The sequence below is a fragment of the Phoenix dactylifera genome, unplaced genomic scaffold, assembly GCF_009389715.1.
Source record: "Phoenix dactylifera cultivar Barhee BC4 unplaced genomic scaffold, palm_55x_up_171113_PBpolish2nd_filt_p 002020F, whole genome shotgun sequence".
NCBI classification, from domain to species: domain Eukaryota; kingdom Viridiplantae; phylum Streptophyta; class Magnoliopsida; order Arecales; family Arecaceae; genus Phoenix; species Phoenix dactylifera.
Window position 1 is genome coordinate 33,620 of NW_024069297.1, and position 6,474 is coordinate 40,093.

Below are 6,474 nucleotides of genomic sequence, written 5' to 3' on the forward strand. Positions count from 1 at the left end.
ACCCTATATTCATCTAAACAAATTTTTGACAATCTGTCAAACGTTTAGAAATCAAAACTTAGATGAAGAGGGTTATTAAATTAAGATTGTTTCCCATGACTTTAGAAGATCGTGCTGCTGCATGGCTGTATTCCCTTGCTTCAAATTCCATCACATCATGGGAACAGTTGTCTAGGAAGTTCATGGCTAAGTTCTATCCCATGGTAAAAACAGAAAAAATTAAGGATGCCATCAGAACTTTTAGAGAAAAATCTGAAGAAGAATTCTTTCAAACTTGGGAACGATTCCATGACTTGTTGGTCAAATGCCCACACCATGGGCTTGATAAGGCTGATTTGGTCCACTTCTTTTATAAAGGACTAACTCCGGCACATAGAAACATGATTGAGTCCATGCACAAGGGTAGGTTCATGAACCAAACCCCGGATCAAGCCTATGAATTTCTTATTGACTTAGCTGAAAATGCCCAAAATTGGAGTAGCTATGGTGAGGAAGTAATTAGAAATGAGTTTGGGTCTAGAAAACCAGATAATTATGAAATGAAAGCAGACCCAGAGCTCAAAAATGTCATGTCCAATCTGGTGGCTGGAATGAATAACTTGAGTAAAAAGTTTGATGCTTTCACTGTTTCCACTAGTTCGAGTTCATACAAAGAGTCAAATCCCGTCATGAAAGTGGATCACGAATCATATAGTTTGTGTGTTTTGTGTAATAGTCCGGAGCATTTAGTGGAGTGCTGCCCTAATCTGCCTACCATAAAGGCCGAGCAAGCAAATGCTCTAAATTCATATAGTGCCTTTAAGAAGCCCACTCCCAACTCGTTCAGCCCAGTTTATCACCCTGATAATAGGTTCCACCCAAATTTCTCATACAAGCAAAATGAACCTATTCAGCATCAAGGTGGTCCACCAGATTTTCAGAACAACTTCCCCAGGATAGGTCCATCACAAATGAACCAACCATTGGTTCCATCTATACCTCCTTATAATGCCCCTATCCTACAGCAACCTTCACAATTAGAAACCATGATGGCTAATATGATGAAACAACAACAAGATTTTATCAAGCAACAACAACAGACCAATACAGCCCAAGCCCAGACTAACCAATTCCATGCGCAAGCAATTACAAAACTTGAGGTTAGTCTGAGCCAAATAGCTAACTCTCTAGAGGAAAGGAAGAAAGGTGAACTACCTAGTCAATCAGTGCCTAACCCTAGTAGACAACAAAATCAAGATCAGATAGGTCAGTATCAAATCAATTCTAATGGAAATCCGACCTATGAAGTCCAGGCAATTACCACTTTAAGGTCTGGCAAGCAAGTGGACAATAAAGTCCAACTTTCTGAATATGAAAAAGAAAATAAAACTGAATCCGATAAGAACCCTATTCAGAAGAGGGGTCAAGAACAGGACAAACCGAAAAAAAGGGAAGAACCCATGGAAACATACAAACCCAAGGTTCCCTTTCCCAGTAGACTTCAGGACTCCAAGAAACAATCTAACTTTGATGAAATCATGGAAGTCTTTAAAACTGTTCAAATAAATATACCTTTTCTCGATGCCATAAGACAAATTTCCTCCTATACAAAATTCTTGAAAGACCTCACCACGGTCAAAAGAAAAACCAGTATTCCTAGGCAAGCTGTTATGGCTGCACAAGCCTCATCTCTCATTCAACAACAGATTGCCCCGAAATTCAAAGACCCTGGTTGCCCAACTATTGAAATAAAAATAGGAGAGACGATCATCCAAAGAACTCTATTAGATTTAGGAGCCAGTGTAAACCTACTTCCCTACTATGTGTACCAAAAATTAGGTTTGGGGGAATTAAAGCCTACAAATATTATCCTTTCCTTAGCAGATAGGACAGTGAAGTACCCCAAGGAGATTGTAGAGGATGTAATAGTGAAAGTAAATGAGTTTTACTATCCTGTGAACTTCGTTATCCTTGAGACCGAACCTGCAATACATCCAGACAGTCACACACCTATAATTTTAGGTAGACCTTTCTTAGCCACAGCAAATGCTGTGATCAACTGTCGAAATGGGATGCTGAAATTATCTTTTGGCAACATGAAAGTCGAGCTTAATGTCTTCAACATAAGTAAACAACCACCAGACGATAAAGAAATCAATGAAGTTGACATGATTGAAAGTCTGGTTCAGGAGACTTTCTTACAAACTTATAATAAGGACCCTTTAGAAGCTTACCTTGCCCATTCCGAGGAAGGGGTCAAGCATGCGCCCCTTAGTTCTGTTCTCCTTATGAGCATAGATCGTCATCAGCCGACTGTTCTTCATCGAACTCTTCCAAAACCACTCTTAGATAATGGTTGAAAAAAAAAGGAGGATTTACATTTTGTCTGGCTGAAGACATAAAACTTAGCGCTCTTGGGAGGCAACCCAACATGTAAATATCTTCTAATTAAAAAAATAATAATAAAATAATAATAATAATAATAATAAATTCAATAAATTACTAATATGCAGGTTTGGGAGATTTTGCCCCAATTTTTAATTTACCTACCCATATCAGGTAACTTCTCCTCTGTCCTCTTACTGCTTTAATTTTTCTTTAACATTGAGGACAATGTTAGATTTAGGTTTGGGGGTATTTTTAAGCATTTGAAATTTTATCAAAAAAAATAAAAAAAAATTTAGTTAAAATTTTTGGAAATTTTAAAAAAAAAATTACAACACACAAGGTATATAAAATCTAAGAGCCCAATGACTAGTTCGAAGTAGTGCAAAGTGAGTTCTTTTTATTAAGTTCCTTTTAGTGAGTTGTAAGCTAATTAGTGCTTTGAATTTCACAACACATCTGGCCTGCATTTTCTAAGGTATAGGTTCGACATTGTGTTGAGAATATGGTAGCAACCTCGAATCCTGATGAACCATCTTTTTCTGATCCAAAAAAAAAAAAAACTATTTGGTGGATTTAGTCAGGTACATCGAAAAGGGCTATCTATTGTCAAAGGTCAGCGGGCTTGTGATGAGGAACCCGAGCATAGGTCCGTAGGGGAGTCTTGATGCCCGACACCTCATACCAACTGGTGTGAGAATTGTCGACTAATTGCTTACTACATGGAGGAATCATCACAGGAGTAAAAGTGCATAATATATATTATCATTTCTCTTTCAAAAAAGAAAAAAAAAAGAGAAAAAAAATGAAAAACAAAAAAATGTATATTAACCTTAAAAAAGATAATAGTGTGAAAGCCGTCGTTGTAAAAATTCGAGTAAACTGGAATATTATATATAAAGCCCATGAGGTATTATTTTTTCAAAATAATATTTTCCTATTACTGCTTTAAATTTTCTTTAACATTGAGGACAATGTTAGATTTAGGTATGGGGGTGAGAATATTTTGGATTTTTTATACAATTTAAAAAAAATAAAATTAAATTAAAAAAAAAAAGGATTTCAAATTTTTAACTCAAACTCTAATCTTTTTGGCTGTACAAACCAGGAATTGCTTTGACAATAGCTTTGAGTTAAGAAATATGATAGCAGTTCTAGCTTGAATTTCCGTCCCACCTATCTTCTGCTAACATGTTACAAGATGATTTAGCACCAACACGTAAGCATATGAATAGTGGGGTATGTATATTTGCAACTAATATGAATACTTTTAATCTTCGGGATAATTTAAAGTTATATGTGTGATGAACACCCTAATCAAAAAAAAAGAAAAAAAAAGAAAGATAAAATAAAATAAAAATAATGAGTTTATTTTAAGTCTTCTCACTGAGTAACCGGGCCTCTTGCCTGGCAAGCAGCGAGTGTTCGCGTAAAAAGGTGAGGATGATTGAGATTAAACTCTGAGTGACTAATTTGGCCTTGAAGCCTAGTTAACTTGAGTTATTAAGCCTGTTAGGGTGTCTCTACACCTAGTGCCCTGAGCCATCTGGATCGGGAGTCATTGGCCTAACACTCGCTACATGAGTCAGCTAGAAAGCTTAATAAGGCTAGATATTGCACAAGTCATTCTTCTTAGCATTCAGTCTGATATAAATAAATAAATAAATAAATATGGGGTGTTCATTACCATTTAACTCTAGAAAGTCTTGAAAATTGGAGTGATCATGTTGGAAGTAAGTGAAAGCCACTGATTTATATGATACTATCTTACACCTCAATACATTCTTGACTTGTTAGCAGATAGATGGGGTGTAATGAAACTTGAGTTAGAGTCTGTTTAAATATGATAGCAACAAGTCTCTATTGTCCTTGCAATTCTAGTTTCATACAGTAATACTTGTTCAAATTTCGAGTTAAAAATTGGAAATCCCTGACTAATGAAGTTTGTGGGTAACTTCACTGCAAACCCTCACGAGACAACACTCATCCACTAGGGTAACCTAGGGGTTTAAAGGCTTGTTGCACGTGCTAAGTGCAATCGTGACTCCCTACGAAAATGGGTACATATCTTAGTTTGTGTATTTAGCTTCAATTTTTTTTTTAAAAAAAGAGAAAAAATTATAAGTTAGACTACATCTTTTTGTGCCCTCATTTTATCGTTTGCTTGTTAATTGCTAGAGACTAGCAATAAGCTAGTTGGGGGGTGTGATGAGAGCACAAAAGTGCGACTACATGTCACCAAAATTAGTGTTTTTGCTAACCGATAATAATAAATTTACTTAAATAATATTATATTTGGGTTTGACACAGGTTAGTATAAATTAAAGTTTAAATGCGCATTTGGTAGGGTTTAGAGGGATGCATCATAGCCCCAAACCGCACGGGCCCAATCCTGTCATGATCTGATCAAGCACATTTGCACCCAAACATCCGAACCCGCGTGCGATCTCCCAGTGATCCTCGCGTTCCTTTCTTTCCGGATTAGCATCCGCACTCTTCCGAAATAGAGATTCCAACTCTCACTTCATCACAAAGAAAAAGAACTTTTTAATCTCCAATCCCATGAAGAATAGCTAAAAATAATATTCATTCCTTCATGCTGAAATCACTGTTCATATGAACAGTGTTCCGGGATGATACTGTTCATATGAACAGTGTTCCGTGAAAACACTGTTCATATGAAGAGTGTTATGTAAAAACACTGTTCATATGAACAGTGTTACGGGATTTTTTTTACTTCACTGTTCTTCTTCCTCCCAGCAGCGTCTACAGCTCATTCCATTCCCGCATCCAAGTATCCGGCAGCGCTCTTCAGCCTCCTACGTCCATCCCGTGATGCCTCCCACGCTTCCGTGGTCCAAAGAAGGAATTCCGAGTCAGCTCCCAGCATCCCGTGATGCTTTCCAGTGATCCCGCAGCTTCCTCCTTTCCGGATCAATGTTTCTAGCTCCTCCCAAATAATCACGCGTCAAGCTCTTCTTCTTTCGCAATGATCCCAGCATCGAAATCCTAGCCAAATTCTTCCGGATTCGAAATCCCAGCGTCCCAGCCGTGATGCAAGCTCGTGATCCAGCCGTTTCCTTCCACGCCTTCCTCCCGCTTCCAATCCGGCGTCCACGAAGCTTCCACCCGTGATCCAGCTCCTTCCGTCCGACTGCAAGCAGCTCTCTTCCGATTCGAAATTCCCAGCAATCCCGTCCGCATTCATCAATTCCGTCCGCAATCAGCTCGTGATCCAGCCATTCTCCCACGGATTCACGTCCTTCCGCGATCTTCCCTCCCGCATCACGCCCCGGAATCCCAGCAGCCCGTGATCCATTCTGCCATTCCAGATGAAGCATCCCAGACGATCCTCTCCATCATTGGCCATAAAGGGGATGGTTGATCTATAAAAGGAGGTGGGGCGATCGGCTAGGGGAGAGGAGAGCTCGGTTGAGGTGCGGGGTGGAGGCCAAGGAACAGAGCATTGCTCTGTTCTTGGGAAGAAGAAAGAAATAAAAAAATTATATTTTATGTTGAAGGCCCACCGTGGGAGGGAGAGGGAAAGAAAATGCAATTTTCTTGTTTTTTCTTTTATTTGTAGAAGGAGGAAGCATTAAGCTTCCAATCTTCATTTTATTTTTGTAATTGCCCTTTTATGCAATCCATACATTTATCTTTTATGCAATCTATGTTTTAAGCTTCAATTTAATTTCTGCAATTCATTTTATGCATTTTGGAATTCTTAGTTTTAAGATAATTTTGAAATTTTTCTTCGCTATTCGATCTGCAGTTTTCATTTATATTATATCTTCAGGAATCGACCCCTACTCTACATTAGAATTCAATTGCAAGTTTTCTTTCTTCCCTTTAGTTAGTTTCAATTAGAAAATCATATCAACATCCCCAACATAATGTTTTTCTTTTGTTATTCAAAAATCGCTTTTGAATCCGAGTGAACGTTTTTATTTTTAAGCAACTCCAATCGCCTCCCTGTGGATCGACCTCTTACAACCACTATTCTTCAAGTAGAAAAGGTAAGAGTAAAATTAAATTAAACTTTGTTTGTCGGTTCTAGCAACGATCTGTTTAGCATATTTTTAGGTAAACAGGAATCGCACAACACTTCAT

At 38.0% G+C, this 6,474-nt stretch overlaps 1 non-coding gene across 1 annotated transcript; it reads right to left on the reverse strand.

The window, feature by feature from the left end:
* Window positions 1-215: 215 nt before the first annotated feature.
* On the reverse strand, window positions 216-322 carry LOC120109313. Its single transcript, XR_005510249.1, has one exon. It is a non-coding gene; the product is annotated as a small nucleolar RNA R71 (small nucleolar RNA).
* Between the last annotated feature and the right edge of the window lie 6,152 nt (window positions 323-6,474).